Source organism: Chrysochloris asiatica, unplaced genomic scaffold, assembly GCF_000296735.1.
Source record: "Chrysochloris asiatica unplaced genomic scaffold, ChrAsi1.0 scaffold00278, whole genome shotgun sequence".
Classification (NCBI taxonomy): domain Eukaryota; kingdom Metazoa; phylum Chordata; class Mammalia; order Afrosoricida; family Chrysochloridae; genus Chrysochloris; species Chrysochloris asiatica.
In genome coordinates, this window is record NW_006408796.1 from 1,698,312 (window position 1) to 1,719,748 (window position 21,437).

The following is a 21,437-nucleotide window of genomic DNA, read 5'->3' on the forward strand; positions in this document are numbered from 1 at the left end:
GCAGCCGGAGTACTCCTTGGAGGCCAAGATGGCCAAACTTCATCTCTCATACTTCGGACATATTGTCAGGAGGGACCAGTCACTGGAGAAAGACATCATGTTTGGTGGAGGGTCAGAGAAAAAGAGGAAGACTCCCAACGAGATGGATTGGCCAAGTGGCAGCATCAATGGGCTCAAGCATAGCAACAATTGTGAGGTTGGCCCAGGATCGGGCAGTGTTTCATTCTATGGTGCATAGGGTCACCAACTTGATGTCATCTAACAACAACAACACTGATGTGGCACTATAGGATAAGCACTGGGCTGTAAGGTCAGTGGTTCAAAGCCAACAGCTGCTCCTCGGAAAGCCTATACAGGGTCACTATGAGGCGCAACCGACTCCACAGCTCTTAGTAACAACAACAACATAGTAGAAGAATGATCAGGATCATTAGCTTCATTTCTAATTCTGGCTCTTTTCCTCATCTGAGGACAGAATTTTAATCTTCTTGGGCCTCAATTTTCTCATCAGTAAATTTAGAAAGTGAAACCAGGTGATCTCTACCGTACATTATAAAATGTTGTTTAATGTTATATATATGTGTGTGTGGTGAAGGACAACAGGCTATTCATATAAATCAAGCGAAAATCACCCTAGACTCTGGAAGTTGTGTGTGAACTGCCCCTCCCCCATCCTGATCCTATGGCAGGTCTAAAGAAGAAATCTGAAGAAAATCTCTTCCAAATGTGAAATTCTGCTGCCTGCTATCATTCTGTGAAATGTGGGTGGGAATGAGTTCTAAAATATAGTCCAAGCCCTTTGGAATAATAATCCTTATTTAGAAATTTGGTGCCTTCAGGAAGTTAGATTTTTTAATGTAAATTTTCCAATGAAATATAACACTATATTTAAAAACTAGTTCTCAAGGCAGATAAGTGCCTAACAGATCATTAAACCTCCCTACTGTGAAAGGTCTTATAACAATGATTTCTCCAGCTGGAATTCTGAAGTGCCCCAAAAGATTTCTACTGTTCCTAATATAATGCGAAAGGCGGTGGCAAAGCTCTAAATAAACATAAGGGCAGCCATGGCTCCGTGGTAGAATTCTCACCTTCCATGTGGGAGACCCAGGTTCAATTCCCACCCAATGGATCTCAAGCACAACTAACATCAGGCTATCAGTGGAAGCCTGCATGTTGCCAAGGTTGGATTACTCAGTAAGCATGAGCTTACTTGTGCTTACTTACTATCATCTTTGATGTCTGAGAAACATGTGACATTGATCATGACAGATTTAGTAAATAAATTGCTACATTGGGGGGGTCTTCCTCTTTTTTTTCTGACCCTCCACATTTCCAAACATGATATACTTTTCCAGGAACCGATCCCTCCTGTCTGAAGCATAAGAGATGAAGTCTAGCCATTCTGGCTTCTAAGAAGTATTCTTTTTTTTTTTTTTTTGCGAACCCAAAATGTATTTATTTAATATATTCATCACCAGGGCTCAAAAGGAGAGTTAATTTAAAAACAAACAAAAATGACTGCACAGTTTAAGATCGAGTCCTGTACACCAATCAAGGAATGGACAGACCATCTAAGGTAAAAATAGACAATACAGGGAGGGTCTGGACAGATGGGGTCAGGGCTCTTGGCTGGAGACTTTCTCTAAGTAGGTTTCCTGCAGGTATTTCTTAAAGGCCACATGTGGGGGTTTTCCAGAGCTCGGCAGCATGTGTGTTCAAAGGGCTATCAATATTGGGTTCTCCCAGCAGGCTCTGGATTGAGAGGAGGATGGTTCCGACGTCATAGAGGGCGGACCATTTGTTCTTCAGGATGTCTAGACAGATGTTACCCTGAGTGTCCACGTTGGGGTGATAGCAGGGTGTGAGGAACTTCACTGTGGGCGCGTTGTAAGGGTAGCCACTGGTGAACTCGAGGGAGAGCTTGTACCTTAGGTCTTCGTATACTGTGCCAGACTACTCCATGGATGGTCTGATTCAGGGAAGGCAGAAATGCCTTTGTTACCAGACATGAGGGTCATCAGCTCCTACTGTTACCTCTTGCCCACAGACACCCCCCACCCCTTTGGCGCCCCTGCTGGGCTCAGCCCCTTTCTGGGCGGCGATGACACTGGCTGCAGCTGGGTCAGAGTTCTGGGAGGCCATTCTGTCCGCGCTCTTAGAGAACTAGGAACTCGGAAGACACGACTGCAACTCTCAAAGAGCATTCTGAGTGTACTTCTCTCCAATACACATTACTTTGTTTTTTGGGCAGTCCATGGTACTTTCAACATTCTCCTCTAACACCATAACTCAGATGCATCAATTCTTCTATGGTCTTCCTTTTTCGCTTGTCCAACTTTCGCTTGCATATGAGGTTATTGAAAATGCCAATGTCCTTGGGTCAGGTGCACCTTAGTCCTCAAACTGACATTTTTACTCTTCAACAATTTAAAGAGGTCTTTTACAGCAGATTTGCCTAATGCAATACATCATTTAGTTTCTTGATTGCTGCGTCCATGAGTGTTGATAATTGATCTGGGCAAAATGAAGTCTTTCACAAGATTAATCTTCTCTCCATTTCTCTTGATGCTATTTATTAGCTCAGTGGTGAGGATTTGTGTTTCATTTGCATTGAGATGTAACCCATATCGAAGGCTGTGGTCTTTGATCTTCATCAGTAAGTATTTTAAGTCTGCTTCACTTTCAGCAAGCAAGGTTGTATCATTTGCATTTCACACGTTGTTAATGTTGCTGTTGTTGTTAAGTGCCATCGAGTTGGTTCTGACCCATAGAGACCCTGTACGGGGTTTCCGAGGCTGTAAATCTTTACAGGAGCAAGAAGCCTCATCTTTCTCCTGTGGAGTGGCTGGTAGTTTTGAACTGCTGACCTTAAGATTCACTGCCCGATTCATAACCACTACACTAGCAGAGCTCCTTATTAATGAGTCTTCCTCTAATCTTGTTGCCACATTTTTCTTCATATAAAACAGCTTCTCAGATTAAGTGCTCAGCACAGAGATGGAATAATATGTTGAAAGAACACCATCCTGGTGCACACCTTTCCTAATTTTAAACCATTCAGTTTTCCCTTTTTTGGTTCGAACTACTGCGTGTTGGTCTATGTACAGGTTCCTTATGAGCACAAGTAAGTGTTCTGAAATACTAATTTTCCACAACGTTGCCCATAGCTTTTCATGATTCACACAATTGCATTGTCAATAAAGTGTTGCAGACCATGTGTAGACTATACAGGCCGCAGGCTCTGAGGAACAGATCTAGCCACTTGGCAGTTAATGGCAAATTGTTTTTCTTCTTAGTGTTCAGTTATATTTATTTAATTCCAAACATGAACCCTTATTATCCACAGAGAAATATTAAAACCTCCTAAAGCCGAGACTAAAGGTTTCAAAGGTCAAGCCTTTCTCCAAAGGATTAACTGAAAATAGCTTAGCTACTTCACAGTTCTTTGTTCTACAGACAAAAAAGCCATCTTCCCTGAACCTCTCCCTGGTGCTGGTTATTCAGCCAAGTTCCTGAAAACCTGGCTCAGGAAGCTAAAACAGCAGGACTCTGCCCAAGCTTTTTGTCCTTCCCTTTCACCTTGCCCCAACTGAGCTCAGGGGCTATAGATGTGTTAATTGAGCCTAAGAAACCAAGTTGCTGGCCTGGGATTCAAACCAGCGACGTATGATGTAAAGTTACCTGAATGTCTGGAAATTTACTGATGTTAGCTGTATCCTGTTTTAGTCCCTCCCAGCTTGGTGTGAAGCTCCTCCCCTAAGTAAAACAGAGGCCCAGGTCGGCCCAGGTGTGCATTACGGGTTGGAGGGCATGCAGTAAAGATTGCAGTGCATTTCAGGTTGGAGGGCATGCAGTAAAGATTGCAGGGCAGTGAGTTGCTGCCTGCAGAGGCCATGATGCCTGTGGTCCCAAGCCTGCCCACCAGTGATGCAACCACCCTGGTTTCGTGGTGCCTCCTTGTCCCCCTCCTTCTGTCTTTCTGTGTATTCTTTCGCTATCCCTGTCGCTGCCGGATATCCCCTCCTCGTGAACCAAACACTCGTGAACCAAGTTCCTATGTCAAGGACAGTCCCCGACAATAAAGCACAGGTAAATATCTTTCTGGTATTGTCTGCTTTCACCAAGATCCACCTGACTTCAGCAATGCGATCCCTTGTTCCACTTCCTCGTCTGAATCCAGCTTGAACATCTGGTACTTCCCTGTCAATGTACAGTACAGCCATTTTTAAATTATCTTTAGAAAAAGATAATTCTATAAGAAGGTGATTTGGGGTTGGGAGAGAGACAGATGTCAGCCAGACCTAGTAGCAGTGTTTTTACGATGGTGAAATTATTCACTACTGATTAAGCACAAGTAAGGTCATGTTTACCTAACTGCTGTTGTTGTTAAGTGCCATCGAGTTGATTCAGATTCATAGTGACCCTGTGCAAGGTTTCTGAGGAGCAGCTGGTAAGTTTGAACCGCCAACCTTGTGGTTTGCAGTCCAGAGCTTATCCTACAGTACCACACCAAGAATCCATGCTTACCTTGCTTATTGGTTAATTCAACACTGCACATCGCTAGGATGTCGAACAGGTTTCCATGAAGCTTCCAGCTCAAAATAGACTAGTAAAAAAGGCCTGAGAATCTATTTGTGAAAGCAGCCAATGAAAACCCCTATGGAGCACAGCAATCGGATCAGCAGGTCATCACTGGAATGCTGCAAGAGCAGGTAGCATTTTGTCACATTATGCACGGGGGTCGCTTAGAATCAGGAGCCAACTCAAAGGCATCTAATAGCAACAAACAACTGTAAAAGTGATAAATTCAGACAAGGAATTGGAGTCCAAGCAAATATTCTCTTCTTCTCTGCTTGGGGTGGATGAAATAAACAGCAGCAGAAGCAATGGCAGCATCAAACAACACGAATCTGAGCTCAGTTGGCTTCAGGCTCAGTTTGGTTTCAAGACATAGAAACTGTTTGCTGAAGTCTTTGCAATTTGACATTGTGGACTACCCAGGCCTCTCTTGTGGGTACTTTTCACAAGGATAAGAGAAGGAGGCAAACCACAAACAGCAGAACAGAATATTCCGGCAAGGTAAAAATTTCAAATGGTGCAGCTCTAGTGAGACATTTATGAAAGGCAAGATAAAAATCCATTTAATGATTTTTCTCTCAGAGCACTGAGAAAAAGAAATAATCTTGCCAAACTAAAGTAATTTAAATTCATTTTAACTAACGCTTCTTAAGTACATACTCTGGGACACCTACTGCTTTGCAGTGAAAACAAAAATGAGGTTGAATAGTTTTAAAAATTCAAAGGTCATAATTATACAAATGTGACGGATATATAGAAATGATTTCACTCGCCATTCTCTCATTTTGGAAGATTCCTGTCTTCTCATTACATAGACTGCTATTTTCTTTCCTCTTTCTGTATTATTTTTAAATATGCATGATTATCTTTCATCATATTTTAACATTTTCTTAAGTTTTGTTTTATAATATTTTAAATTATATGTATATGAATATATTCATACTTTTCTTTTTTCCCTCCCCAGGAACTTATTTCAATTCCATCTCATGCTCCATCTGGGTTTCCTATATTCAAGGTGAAAATTCTACATGAGCCACCATTACTCAATATGCATTGATGTTGTTGTTGTTGTTGTGTGTGATAGAGTTGGTTTCTACTCATAGAAACCTGTATAGGTTTCCAAGAGTAGCTGAGGGGATTTGAACTGCCAACTTTACAGTTAGCAGTCAGTCCAGTGTGTATCCTATAGCCTCATACCAGGCAAAACAATAATATAATAAGAGCAAGTGATGCTCAGTCTAACTCTGGCTGAATATTTGATTCTGTTTTCCACATTGATCAAATAAGTAGAACTGAGGGTGAAGACCACTGAGGTATCATTCTTGCAACTGTTGCTCCATTGTGGAAAGTAGTTACACTCTCAAGGTCTCAGTTTCTATTGTTATTGTTAAGTACTATCAAGTCAGTTCTGACTCACAACAATCATATACGGGGTTTCTGAGGCTGTAAGTCTTTGCGGGAACAGAAGTTCATCTTTCTCCCAATGAGGAGCTGATGGATTGGAACTACCAACCTCGTGGCTAGCAGTCAGGTACGTATCCTACAGCACCACCAGGTCTCCCCCTTACTATAAAATACACTTGTTGCTAACTGCCTTCAACTTGGCTCCCCACTCAGCATACGTCCCAGGCACAGTGCTGTCTACCTAGTTCTGTGCCATCCCCATAACTGGTTGCAGACCACATCATTGTGATGTACAGGGTTTTCACTGGCTGACGGCTAGGGCTTTCTTTCTGTTATTGTTGTTCTTGTTAGGTGCCATTGAGTCCATAGTCCATACCAACTCACAAGGACCATATGTACAACAGAACGAAATACTACCCGCTCCTGAACCAACCTCACAATTGTTACTGCTGACACTGTGCTGATCCAGCTCATTACGGTTCTTCCTCCTTGCACTGACCCTCCAGTTTAACAAGTATAGTGTCTTTCTCCAGGGACTAGTCCTGATAGATGATGTGATATCTAAAGTATGAGAGATGAGGTCTGGCCATCCTGGATTCAAGAACCATTCTGGCTGCACTTCTTCCAAAGCAGATTTGTTTGCTCTTTTGATGGCCAATGGTACTTTTAATATTCTTCTCCAGTTCTTCTACAATCTTCTTTATTCATTGTCCAACTTTCACATGCCCATGAGGTTATTAAAAATACCATGGCTTGGGTCAGGTTCACCTTAGTCCTCTAACATCTTTGCTCTTGAACACTTTATAGAGTTCTTGTGCAGAAGATTTACTTAGTGCAATAACATTGTTTCATTCCTTAACTGCTGCTTCCATGAGTCTTGATGGTTGATCTGAGCAAACTGAAGTCTTTGAAACCTTCAGTCTTTTGAATCTGATAATCATATGGTTTACTATGTCAGAAATGGTAAATTCAAGAAGAATGGCATGATAGTCATCATCAGAAAGAACATTTCAAGATCTATCTTGAAGTCCAACCCTGTCTGGAATAGAATAACATCCATAGGTCTACAAGGAAGATTAGTTAACACCACTATTATTCAAATGTATGTACCAACTACTAAAGCCATTGATGATGAAACTGAAGAATTCTACCATCTTCTTCAGTCTGAAATTGATCAAACATATAATCTATTGATAATTACTTTTTATTGGAATGTGAAAGTTGGAAACAAAGGCCAGTAGTTGGAAAATATGGTCTTGGTGATAGAAATTATGCTAGAGAATGTGTGATAGAATTTTGCAGGACCAATAACTTATTCACTGCAAATACCTTTTTAAACAAAATAAAAGAAGTCTGTACACATGGACCTCACCAGATGGAATACACAGGAATCAAATTGACTACATCTGTGGAGAGAGCTGAGGCTAATATTATCAGCCAAAACAAAGCCAGAAGCCAATGAAGAACAGATCACCAATTGCTCATAAGCAAGTTCAGGCTGAAGCTGAAGAAAATTAAAACAAGTCCATGAGAGTAAAAATTTGACCTTGAACATATTCCACCTGAATTTATAGACCATCTAAAAAACAGATTTGATCCATCAGACACTAAATGACCAAAGACCAGAAAGGCAATGGGATAACATCCAGAACATCATATAAGAAGAAACCAAAGTTCATTAAAAAGACAAGAAAGAAAAAAAGATGAAAATAAATGTCACAAGAGAGTCTGAAGTTTTAGCAACATAGAGATACTAAAGCAAATGGAAGAAATGAGAACTCAAGGGCTAATAAGAAAATTACAAAGAGCAGCTTAAGAAGACAAAGTATTATAGGAATTGTGTGAAGACCTGGGATTAAAAAACCAAAAAGAACACAGAATTTCTCAAGCTGAAATAACTAAAGAATAAATTCAAGCCTCGACTTACTGTACTGAAGATGTCTTTGGACCAAATATTGAATGATGCAGAGAGCATCAAAAAGAAATCTAAGGTATAAACAAGAGTCATTGTGCCAAAATGAAACAGTCAATGTCCAACCATTTCAAGAGATAGCATATGACTAAGAACTGATAATACTGAGGAAGTCCAAGTGGCACTGAAGGCTTTAGTGAAAAACAAGCTTCCAGGAATGAACAGAATACTAATAGAAATCTTTCAACAAACTGATGAAGAACTGGAGGTCCTCATTCATCTATGCCAAGAAATTTGGGAGACAACTACCTGTTGGAAGAGATCCATATTTGTGCCCAAAGAGAGGTGACCTATCAGAATGTGGAAATCATCCAACAATATTATTAATTAGCATGCAAGTAGAATTTTATTGAAGATAATCCAAAAATGGCTTCAACAGTGCATTGACAGAAATGCCAGAAATTGAAGCCAGATTTAAATGAGGATGCAGAACTAAGGATATCATTGCTGATGTCAGAAGGATCTTAGCTGAAAGCAGAGCATACCAGAAAGATGTTTATTTATGCTTTATGACTATACAAAGACTTTTGATGGTGTGTCATGACAAGCTATGGATGAAATTGTGAAGAATGGGTATTCCAGAATACTTGATTGTGTTCATGTACCTAGAGCAAGAAGCAGCTGTTCGAACAGACCAATGGGACGCTGGTGGTGGTGGTGGTTATGTGCCATGGAGTTGGTTCCGACGCATAGCAACCCTGTACAGGGTTTCCGAGGCTGTAAATCTTTACGGGAGCAGAAATGGAACACTGAATGATTTAAAATCAGGAAAGATGTGAAACAGAGTTGTTTGTATTCTTTCACTATATTTATTCAGTCTGTATACTGAACAAGTGATTCAAGAGGCTGGATTTTAAGAAGAACATGGCATCAGGATTGGAGGAAGACTCATTAACAACCTGTGATATGCAGATGATATAACCTTGCAGTACCTAACAACAACAACAATATATGAAAACCTGGTTGTATCTGTAGTGCACCCCTTTGTCACTGGCACCAGTTATCCTATTGTTGTTGTTAAATGTCATCTAGTTGGTTCTCACTCATAGCAACCCTATGTACAATAAAATTAAGTACTGCCCAGTCATAGACCAGCCTCACAATCGTTGTAATGTTTGAACCCATTGCTACAGTCATTGTATCAATCCATCTCATTGAGGGTCTTCCTTTTTTTGACTGACCCTCTACCAAGGATAAGGAGCTCTGGTAGCATAGAGGTTACAAATCGAACTGCCAACCTCAAGGTCAGCAGTTCGAAACTACCAACAGTTCTGTGTGAGAAAGATGAGGTATTCTGCTCCCATAAACATTTATAGCCTCAGAAACCCTGTACAGGGTCACTATGAGTTGGAACTGACTCCACGGCACTTAACAACAACAACAACTGCCAAGAATGATGTCTTCCTCCCTCCTGATGGCATGTTCAAAGTATATGAGGTAACGTCTCATCTTCCACTCTTCTAAGGAGTATTCTACTATTTCTTCAAGACAGTTTTGTTTGTTCTTCTGGTATATTCAATATTCATCACCAACACCATATTTCACATGCATCAATTCTTCAATTAGATTAATTGCTTAATGAAGTCTAAGAATTTGGTGATTTCTTGGACTAAGTGACAGGACTTAAAGGGGAATTACCTCTTTTAGGTCATTCACTATTTTAAAAGCCAGTTTTCATCATGTAGACTGACTTATGGTGGCCCTATTGCGTGGAAACCAATATGTGTCAGAGAAGAACTGTTCAATAGTGTTTTCACTGACTAATGTTTCAGAAGGAGATCAACATATCTTTCTTCCAAGGCACCTGTAAATGGACTAGAACTTTCAAAGTTGTGATTAGTAGCTGAGTGTGTTCATCTTTTGCACCATCCAGGAACTCAACCATTATTTGCTCCCAGCTAGATAAATGTGATTAAATGGAGGAAAAGGGTTAAATTACTTGATGTTGAATTTTGCTACTGTGAGATTGATCCTGGACACTCCTTTCTATGATGTGTTTGCCTAAAAGCTCATGTGTGTTTGTGCAAAGGGCACCATGAGTATGCTTTTTTATGCTTCTGTGTCAACCTAAATCAACTCTGAATAAAGAGCTATTCATTTTTGTTTATTCAATGAGGTACACGCTATTTGAAATTAAATCCTTCCTTGGATTAGGAAACAGATTTGACTCACACAATATGAGATACTGGAGCATATAATTATTTGTTCCCAATATCCAAGCATTCTAACACAGGACCACTACTACTGACAAAGGAGTCTTGGTGTGATGCTGTAGGATAAGCACTCCACTGCAATGTTGGGTTGAATCGCATGGTCCATGGTTCAAATCCACCAGCCACTCCTCACAAACTCAATATGGGATGGCTATGAGTGAAAACAACTCGCCGGCACCTAACAACAATGACTTCTGGGATGGTGCTGTAGGATAAGTACTGGACTACTAACCACAAGGACGGCAGTTCAAACTCACCAGCTGCTCCTCAGAAACCTTATACAGGGTCACTATGAGTCGGAACAGATTCTATAGCACTTAGCAATTATAGACAAAGCATTGTTAGGATGGTGCAGGACTGGGCAGTGTTTCCTTCTGTTGTACATAGGGTCCTTATGGGTTGCAACCAACTTGATGCCACCTACCAACAACAACAAAATAGACAAAGCAATTGATAACCTAGAAATCCCTTTGTAATACACTGATTTGGGCTTGCGTGGGGTGTCGGGTTTTGTTGCACATTAGAATCTTGCATTGTTTATTTCTTTCAAGATTTCCCACAATTTATATACAAGTTGTCAGATATAAAACTACCAAAGATATAAAACTCCCCTATCAGCTAATAAAACACATCCGTTCCCAACTAGAGTCTGCAGGACACCAAGGATGAGAAATATCAGAAAATGGGTAGCATTTGTGATCTCATTTATTAACCAATTCTTTCTTACAGGTAACTTAACATTTCATTGTCACCAGAGGTGAAAACATATTTTTAAGTGTTTGTATAAATGATGTGTAAATCAAAGAAAAAGGAATAACTTTGGAAAAGTTAAAGTTCTTGGTACCAGGAGGGGTCTGGAGGGCAAATAGTAAATGATGAACACAATGACAAACTGAGTTATATAGTATGACAGAAGATACTATGTGGTAAGAAGTAGGAAGGAAGGCTGGGGATAAGTGTGAGCAGTGGGCGTGGACCACAAGGTTAATAGTTGGCTGAAGTTCAGAAAGTATCATCTGAGCAAATTTGAAGAATATGACAGAGTTGTTGTTGTTATTGTTCTTGTTAAATGCCATCGAGCCAGATCCAACCCATAGCAACCCTGTATAGGGTTTCTTAGGAGCAGCTGGTGAGCTTGAACTGCCAATCTTGTGGTTCAAACCAACTTTGCAGCCCAGCGCATTGCAGCTGAGGATAGAACTTTCCAGGAACAGATGTTATTTATTGGTTATGGAAACTCTGTTATATGCACCATTTACTGCCTCCTAATATTGAAAGTTCCATGGGCTGCCAAAAGAACTAAACCAATAGATCCGTTTTAGAAGAAGTGCAGCCAGAGTGCTCCTTGGAGGCCAAGATGGCCAAACTTCGTCACTCATACTTCAGACATATTGTCAAGAGGGACCAGTCGCTGGAGAAGCATATCATGTTTGGTAAGGTGGAGGGTCAGAGAAAAAGAGGAAGACCCCCAACAAGATGGATTGGCCAAGTGGCAGCATCGATGGACTCAAGCGTGGCAACAGTAGTGAGGTTGGCTCAGGATCAGGCAGTGTTTTGTCCTGCTGTGCATGAGGTGGCTATGAGTTGGTACTGACTCTATGGCACCTAACAACAACAATTTGTACTCCTGGTGTGGTACTATAGTATCAGCACTACACTACAAACTCCTCAGAAACCCTACACAGGATCACTACGAGTCAGAACTGACTTGATGGCACTAAACAACAACAATTTGGAGTCAGTTAACAACAACAACTTCATGTGTGGCACTGTGGATCAGCACTAGACTGTTTAAACCCACCAGCTGCTCCTTGGAAACCCTATACAGGGTCGCTATGAAGTCAAAACCAACTAAACAGCACTAAACAACAACAATTTGGACTTTTGGTGTGTTGCAGCATTCGATGCTTCAAACCCACCAGTCACTCCTCGGAAACCCTATATAGAGTTGCCATGAGTCAAATGGACTTGACAACAATTTGTGTTCAAAAGAAGCCCTGAGGGTGCAGTGGTTGAACTCTCGTCTGCTAACCAAAAGGGTGGCAATTTGAACCCACCCAGAGGCTCGGGTGGCACTGTAGTGTAAGCATTGGGCTACTAACCACAAGGTCAGCTGTTCAAAACCACTAGCCACTCTGTGAGTGGCTGTCTACTCTCATAAAGATTTTCAATCTCAGGAACACTATATAGTGTTGCTGTGAGTTGGATGGACTCAGTGGCATTGAATTCTTAACGCCTCTGTAAAATAAAGACCTGGGAATCACTCCTGCAAAAATGATAGCCTAGGAAACCATGTGGGGCAGTTCTATTCAGTCACATGAGGTTACTATGAATCTAAATCAACTTGACAGCATACCATAACAATTTGTCTTCAAATTTTGTATAGGTTCTTATTTTATTTATTTACTTTTTTTAAGTTTTCATTGTGAATTGAGCGATAGTTTACATGGGAGAACACCAGCTTTACATTCATCCTATCGTATTTCGTTTCATTGCAATGACTACAATCCTCTCCATGCATCATCATTCAACAGCTTATTTGAGTGACATCAAGTGACTGACTATTAATTTATCCTAGTCCAACACGGACAGTTCTTTACCCCTTTTTTGACTTGTATCCTTTATCTTTAATCCAGTGGCTCTCCACATACAATGGTCCCTTGGTGTAAGTAGTTTGACATTGGCTGCTACTGTCAAGGTAGCAGTTAGAACCCACCCAGATGCTCTGTGAGAGAAAGAGGTGATCTGCTTCCATGAAGATTATGGTCCAGAAAACCCTACTGAACAGTTCTGCTTTGAGAGGGAATTGGCTAGAAGGTAACAGGCTTGCGCTTTTGTTGTTTGGTTTTGGTTCCTCCATGCACAATCTCAGTAACACCAGAATCACCTGGGTACTTGTAAGAAATGCAAATGGCCAGGCCCACTCCAGACACACTGAATCAGAAACTCTGGGCTTGGTCCCAATAATCTCTTTTAGCATATCTGCTGCTGCTGTTGCTGCTGCTGCTGCAAGCTGTTGAGTTGTTTTCAACTCAGGACAACCCTGTATAGGGTTTCTGAGGCTGTAAATGTTTACGGAGCAGCTTGGTGAATTCAAACTTCTGACCTTGCAATTAATAGTCAATGCATAACCCACTATGCTACCAGAAACACATCTTTGATAATGTTAATTGATGCTGAAATTGCTCTACCCTCTGCTCATTTTCTAATTTTTAAGTTCATATGAGGAGATTGAAAATACCAAGACTTGGGTCAGGTGTACCTCAGTCCCCAAACTGACATCTTTGCTCTTTACCACTTGAAAGAGGTCTTGTGTGGCAGATTTGCCCAGTACAATATACCCTTTGATTTCTTTGCTGCCGTTCTCCTGAGCATTGATTGTGGATCCAAGTAAAATTTATCCTTGGCAACTTCAATCTTTTCTCCATTCAACATCAAGATGTTATTTATTTGCCCAGTTTTGACAATTTGTGGGTTTTATATATGTATATACTGTATATATATGTACACATAGAGGTGTAATACATACTGAAGGCTGTAGTCTTTGAACTTCATTAGTAAATGCTTCAAGTTCTCTTCACTTCCAGCAAGCAAGATTATGTAATCAGCACATTATTTGTTGTTAATGAACCTTCCTTCAGTCTTGATACCATGTTCTTCATAACCCAGTTTCTCATATTTATTGCTTAGTATAGAGATTGAATGAGTATGTTGAAAGGATATAACCCTAATTCATACCTTTCTTGATTTTTACGCTACAAAGTATCACCTTGTTCTATTGGAAAGACTGCCTCTTAGTCTATGTGCAGGCCCCGCATGAGCACAATTAAGTATTCTGGAATTACATTTCTTCTTAGTGCTATCCATAGTTTGTTATGATCCACACAGTCAAATGGTTTCTCATAGTCAATAAAATGCAAGTAAACGTCTTTCTGGTATTCTCTGTTTTCAGGCAAGATCCATCTGACATCAGCAATGATATTAAGCATTCCACAACATTTTCTAAATTCAGCTTGAATTTCTGGCAGCTCCCTGTCAATGTATTGCTGTTACCGGTTTTTTAATTATCTTCAGCAAAATTTTACTTAGATTAGATATTAATGATATTATTCAACAATTTTCACATGCCATTGAGTCATCTTTCTTTGGAATGAGCACATGTGGTTCTCTTCCAGTTGATTGGTCCAAATTTGTTGGCACACAGATGAGAGAGAGCCTCCAATACTGCATCAGTTTGTTGAAAGATTTCACTTTGTATTCCATCAATTCCTGTAAACTTGTTTTTCACCAGTGCCTTATGTGCAATTTGGACTTCTTCTTTCAACACTATCAGTTCTTGAACATATGCTGTCTTTTGAAATGGTTGAACACTGGTCTTTTCTTCTTGGTACAGTGACTTTGTGTATTCCTTCCATCTTCTTTTGATGCTTCCTACGTCATTCAGTATTTTGCCCTAGTATCCTTCAATATGGAGTCCTGGTGTGGTGCTGTGGATTAATGTGCCAGACTGCAAAGCCATTTGAACTTCAAGGTCGGTGGTTCAAGCTCACTAGTTGCTCCTCAGAAACCCTATACAGGGTCGCTATGGGTCGTAACCGACTCGACAGCACTTAAAAACAATATCCTTCAATATACCAGGGACAAGTCACTGGAGAGGGATATCATGATTGATAAAATGGAGGGTCAGAGAAAAAGAGGAAGACCCCCAATGAGATCGATTGGCACAATGGCACTATCAATGGGCTCAAGAGTAGCAGCAATTGTGAGGTTAGCCCCGGATCGGGCAGTGTTTCATTCTGTTGTTCATGAGGTCTCTATGAGTCAGTACCTACTCGATGACACCTAACAACAACAACAACAACATTCTTCAATGCTGTAAGTTGAGGCTTTTGGTGAGAAGGTTGTGTGCTGTATTGACACTCTGCTTTGTGGTAGGTACTGGAACTCTAGCAGTGACACAAAAAGGTAAGCGTTTCTGTCTTTATGGGGCTTATACTATAGTGGAGGGATCATGGGGAAAATTAGTACATTTAAAGAAAATGTATCATACATGAATGATTATCAGTAAGAAGAAGGGGAGAACAAAGACATGGGGGGGGAGGGGTGTGTGGCAAGTTAAACTAGAATGGGACATTAGAGCAAAGTCTTGAGGGAGATGAAGGGGTCCAGTCAGAAATACAACAAGCAGAAAGGCCCTGAGACAGCAAGGTGTCAGTGGTGTTCCTGTTGGAAGAACAACCAGGGAGCCAGTCTAGTTGGGCAGCATGAGTGGGAGGAAATGAGTCAAAGAAATGAGGGAGACATAGTTGGACATCTGATGAAGAACCCGCAGGCAAGGCCAGCCTCATGGTATGTGACTGTGCAGTCCCATTCAGCCTCTTGCTCAGGAGCCCCATGATTGGTTTCATGCTTCACTTTATGGGGAGCATTATGCTTTATAGGGCTTTTTATATGTGTGTAAGATTTCTATGAGGCTACAAGTCATTACAGGAGCAGAAAGCCTCACCTTTCTCTCATGGAACAGTTGGTAAGTTCAAACTACTGACCTTGTGCTTCACAGCTCACCACGTAATCCACTACACTACCAGAGCTCCTTATGTGAACAAGAGATTCCACATTTTCATGTTGCATTGAGCCTAACAGATTACATAGTTGGATCTCGGGGGTCAATGTTCCTTCTACAAAGTCTAGTCTAGTACCAGTTTAGGGTTTTCCTCTTGAGTATTATGAGTTGAAGGTTTGAGCAGAGGACTGAAGTATGTTTTAACAGCATTTCTCTGACTGCTCTGTTGAAAAGAGGGACAGTCAAGAGAGGGGAAGGGAAATTAGTTAGATTCACAGGGGCTTGGGCCAGGAAGGGGTGTGTGTTTAGATCTTGATTGTAGAGGACATTAGAGCCCATAGAATTAGCTGACCTCTGATCTATGTAAGGGGCCCTGATGGTGACATGGATTAGGTGTTTAGGCTGCTAACCACCTGGTTGGCAGTTCAAACCCACCAATCACTCTTTGGGAGAAAGAAAAGACTATTTGCTCCTATAAAGATTTACAGTCACAGAAACTCTACAAAGGGTCTATGAGTCTAAATTAACTTATTGGCAGTGGGTTTGGTTTGACTTTTATGAGTTATCCAGCAAGAAGAAAGCAGATAAGACACAGAGGAAGTCAATGTTTGGGTTTGAGTATCTGTAAGATGGACTTGCCAATAGTTGAGCTGCTAGTAAAGGCTAAAGGAGCAGGTTTGGGAGGAAAACCAGCAGGTTTGGATCTGTTACCACTGAGATTTTACACATACAGAAGGCAGTTGCATTTTAGAGTCCAAACAGGATAGTTTTTGGGCTCTGTTTTCATGCTCTTTTGCATTTCTAGTGCTTCTGGAAATACAATGCCTGGCACATCCAACCAGCTGTTATGGCGTCTGACTCATGGTGACCCCAGGTGTGTCCTAGTAGAACAGTTTCTCCCAAGGGTTTTCAGTGGCTGATTTTGGAGCGGTCAATCACCGGGTCTTTTACCTGAAGCAACTTTGGGTGGAATCAAACCTCCAACATTACAGGCAGCAGCCCGTTATGTTAACCATCTGCACCACCCAGGGATTCCAACTGGCAGAGAGGAGCTAAATATTTGATGAAGAACATGAGATGGTCAAGGCTTTTATAAAGTTCTCTTTGATAACTTGCTTGTGTGGTGTAAAGAACAGAGGGAAGAAGGGAGGACGGACAGACTAGAAGAGAAGATAGGTGAGCAGACAGAAAGACTAGAAGAGCAGACATATCTGAAAAGTGCTAGAAATACAGAACGAATCATTCCAAACCCAGTTCATGCATAGCTGAAGATTTTTATTTAAAAGTGAAACTGGTCATGAAAATCAGGGCAAAGAAAAGGAAAGCTGCCTCTGTCTCAAGTGTTTTAGAAGGAAACAAGCGTGACAATACAGCGTCCACAGGCCTACAGCTTACTGTGAGCTAGGCACTGAGCCACACTCCACCGTCTGTGATCCCACAAGCCCTTGAGACAGGTATGGCCTCCACTTCTTGGACAAGAACAATGAGGCTCTGAGCAGCTCATTCTATCCCGATCACATGGCTACTCATCTCCCTTTCATAATGACGGTTTCTCTCTCACCTCTCATCATATCTTAGTTACTTGACTTGAATCTCCTCAGGAAAAGTACCTTGAATTTCTCCCTCTACCCATTAAAAAAAAAAACTGGTTTCTAAACATTGTGTGTGTGTGCTTTTTTTTTTTTTTTTTTCCTCCTAAAACTGGCTTGTCTTCTATAGGATAATTTGGGTCTCAATTTTGGGTCATGACCATTTTCCTATTTCCAAGAAGATATTAAGAAATGTCTTACCATTGCATCTCCCTTTATAAACTAACTAGCAAAGGCAGAGTATAGCTTGTAGTCTCAACTTTCTTCAGGCATTGAAATCTCAACAAAAATAGCTCTGGCTACAGGCTCTAGACCCAGAGACTAAGTGAGCTGTGTGCCTATGGGCAGGGGGCTGGCTTGAAGAATGTACTCTTTGGATATTTAAATGAATATGTAATTTATTGTTTTGTATGTGTGCATCAAATGCTTTTGCTTTCATCATTTATGAAATATAAGATGTAAATGGGGAGCCACAGGGAGGAAGTAGGATCACTGTTGTTGCAGGGAAGGGATTGTAATCATTGAGATGAAACAAGTGTAAGATTAGTTGAACATAAAGCTGATGATCTAAAAGAATAGTTCTAATTCAATGAATATTGTCATATCCTACTCAAAAGCAGAACAATTGTAATTAGTATTTCCTTTTGTTCTAATGAGCTGTGAGCCTCAAAACTGTTAAATAACTTACCTAAGGCCAGAAAATAAGACTTTTAATAAAGGCCTGTTAAAATGCAAATACTTACTTAAATCTCTGATTTCCAGTCCTGTGATCTTTATACTACACCAGTGGGTTCACCAAGAGGGGCTTTATGAAAGTGTTGTCCCCCTTTCCGACTTCTATAAGCAGCCAGTTATAGTTGAATCCATTTTGAATCAGGGTGCCCTCAGGTGTATCAGAGTAGAACGTTGCTCCATAGGGTTTTCAAGGGTTGATTTTTCAGTAATAGATCACCAAACCTTCATCTATTTGAACTCATTTGAACCTCCAACCTTTCGATTACTAGTGGAAAACTTTAATGGTTTGTACTTCCCAGAGTCTCTTCCACCTTCATGTTATTGGTACTATGTGTTGTTGAGTCAGTTTCAACTCACAGCAACCTTGTATAGGGTTTCTGAGGAGCAGTGGATGTGAACTGCCAACCTTGCTGTTAGCAGTCCTGTACTTATCCTACAGTGTCATATCAGGATTCCTTCCACCTTCATGTTGTTGGTGGTGGTGGTAAGTGTTGTCGAGTTGCTTCCAACTCATAGTAACGCTGGCTAGGGCTTCTGAGGAGCGGCTGGTGAGTAAGAACCACCGATCTTGTGGTTCAAACCAACCTTGCAGTGAAGTTCATATTCTACAGAGCCACCTTCATAAGCACTATTAATTAGAATCTTGGGTTGGTGCCGGGAGTCTTTTGGTTTTACTATCCAAAGATATTAAATATCCAAGAAAAGCCTTTTATAGTAGGCTGTATAGCATTTAGAAATCTCTGTGGTGCTTTCTGAGGAGCTCTGATAGTGTAGTGGTTACAAGTCAGGCTGCTAACCTCAAGGTCAGCAGTTTGAAACTACCAGTCATTCCACAAGAGAAAGATGAGGTTTACTGCTCCCATAATGATTTACAGCCTCAGAAACCCTATGCACGGTGGCTATGAGTCGGAACCGACTCCATGGTACACCACCACCACCATGGTGCTTTCTGGCACAGTAGGATAAGCCCTCGGCCTCAAGGTCATTTTGAACTGCAAGGTAAGTGGTTCAAACTCACCAGCTGCTTCTCAGAAACCCTATACAAGCTCGCCATGAATGGGAACTGATTTGACGCCGCTTAACAACAACAGTGATAAATGGTGCTTTCTGGACTAGAGCTCTCTGTGGTAGGAGTTTTCAGATTCTCTGTCACATAGCACCCTACATCTCTTTTGAATTGCCTCAGAGCCTGACCTTAGCCCCTCTTCTTTTACTTGTTACATTTGTAGGTTAAGACAAAAAGAAAGAAAATAAGACAAGAAAAATTCCAAGCAATTGCATTTGGCTTCTTAAACAAATAAAGAATGAAGATCATGCAGAAAGAACTGTTGAGGTTAATATCGTCCAGTCTATTCTGACAAATATTGGGCCATTATACAACAGAACAAAATACTACCTGGTCCTAAGAACTGGTCTCTCCTGAACATGCACAAAATCTCGTCATCCTTGCTTCAAAGGAACATTTTGGCTATATTTCTTGCAGGACAGATTTAGTTGATTTTCTGGCAGTCCAAATGTATATTCAACATTCTTCACCAACACCATAACTCGAAGGCATCAACTTCCCTTCGGTTTCCTTATTCATTATCCAATTTTCACATCTGTATTAGGCAACTGAAAATAAGGTGATCAGTCACAGTTCAGTCATCAAAGTGACCTCTTTGCACTTTAATACTTTAAAAAGGTCTTTTGCAGTAGATTTGGTCAACACAATTCCTTGTTGATTTTTTGACTGTTGCATTGATGGGTGTAGATTGTGGATTCAAGTAAAATGAAATACTTGATAATTTCAATATTTTCTATATTCATCATGATGCGCCTTATTGGTCCAGTGGTAGGGATTTTTGTGATCTGTGAGTTGAAGTATGTTGTTCTTGTTAGGTGCCATCGAGGTACTGACTCACACTACCTGATCATGAGTCAACCTCACTACTGTTGCCACGCTTCAGTCCATCGATGCTGCCACTTTGCCAATACATTTCATTGAGGATCTTCCTCTTTTTCTCTGACCCTTCACCTTACCAAACATGATATCCTTCTCCAGTGACTTGTCACTCCTGACAATATGTCTGAAGTATGAGTGACTAAGTTTGTCCATTTTGGCCTCCAAGGAGCACTCTGGCTGCATTTATTCCAAAACGGATCTATTGGTTCTTTTGGCAGCGCATGGCACTTTCAATATTCTCTTCCAACACCATAACTCAAAAGCATCTATTCTTCTATGGTCTTCCTTATTCACTGTCCAGCTTTCTCATGCATGTGAGGTAATTGAAAACACCATGGCTTGGGTCAGGAGCACCTTAGTCTTCAAGCTGACATCTTTGCTCTTCAACCCTTTAAAAAGATATTCTGCAGCAGATTTGCCTAATGCAATATGTCGTTTGATTTCTTGACTGCTACTTCCATGAGTGTTGATAGTGACCCAAGAAGAATGAAGTCCTTGACAACTTCAATCTTTTCTCTGTTGATAAGAATGTGGTTTATTTGTCCAGTGGTGAGGATTTTTGTTTTGTTTACATTGGGATGTAATCCATACCTAAGGCTGTGCTCTTTGATCTTCATCAGTAAATGTTTTAAGTCTTCTTCACTCTCAGCAAGCAAGGTTGTATCATCTGCATATTGTAGATTGTTAATGAGTCTTCCTCCAATCCTGATGCTACATTTTTCTTCATATAACCCAGCTTCTCGGATTATTTGATCAGCATACAGGTTGAATAAGTATGGTGAAAGAATACAACCTTGTCACACATCTTTCTTCATTTTAAACCATTCACTGTACCCATGTTCTGTTCTAACAACTGCCTCTTGGTCCAGGTACAGAATCTTCATTAGCACAATTAAGTGTTCCGGAATACTCATATTTTGCAATGTTGTCCATAGTTTGTCATGATCCACACATCAAAAGCCTTTGCATAGTCAATAAAGCACAGGTAAACATCTTTCTGATATTCTCTGCTTTCAGCCAAGAATCATTGGACATCAGCAATGGTATCCCTCATTCCACAGCCTCTTCTGAATCTGGCTTGAACCTCTGGAAATTCTCTGTCAATGTATGCTTGCAGCCGTTTCTGTATTACCTTTAACAAATCTTGACTCACATAGGATATCAAAGAGATTGTCCAATCATTTCCACATTCCATTGGGTCACCTCTCTTTGGAATGTGCACAAATATGGATCTCTTCCAATCAGTCAGCCAGATAGTTGTCTTCCAAATTTCTTGGCATAGATGAGTGAGTGCCTCCTGTGCCACCTCACTTTATTGAAAGATTTAAATTTTTATTCCATCAGTTCCTGGTGCCTTGTTCGTTGCCGACTCCTTAAATACACCTTGGATTTCCTCCCTAAGTATCATTGGCTATTGATCATATGCTACCTCTTG

At 40.8% G+C, this 21,437-nt stretch overlaps 1 pseudogene; it reads right to left on the reverse strand.

Annotated features, from left to right (window-relative positions):
• Positions 1-1,619: 1,619 nt before the first annotated feature.
• LOC102812864 lies at positions 1,620-2,145 on the reverse strand (annotated as a pseudogene).
• Positions 2,146-21,437: the final 19,292 nt, after the last annotated feature.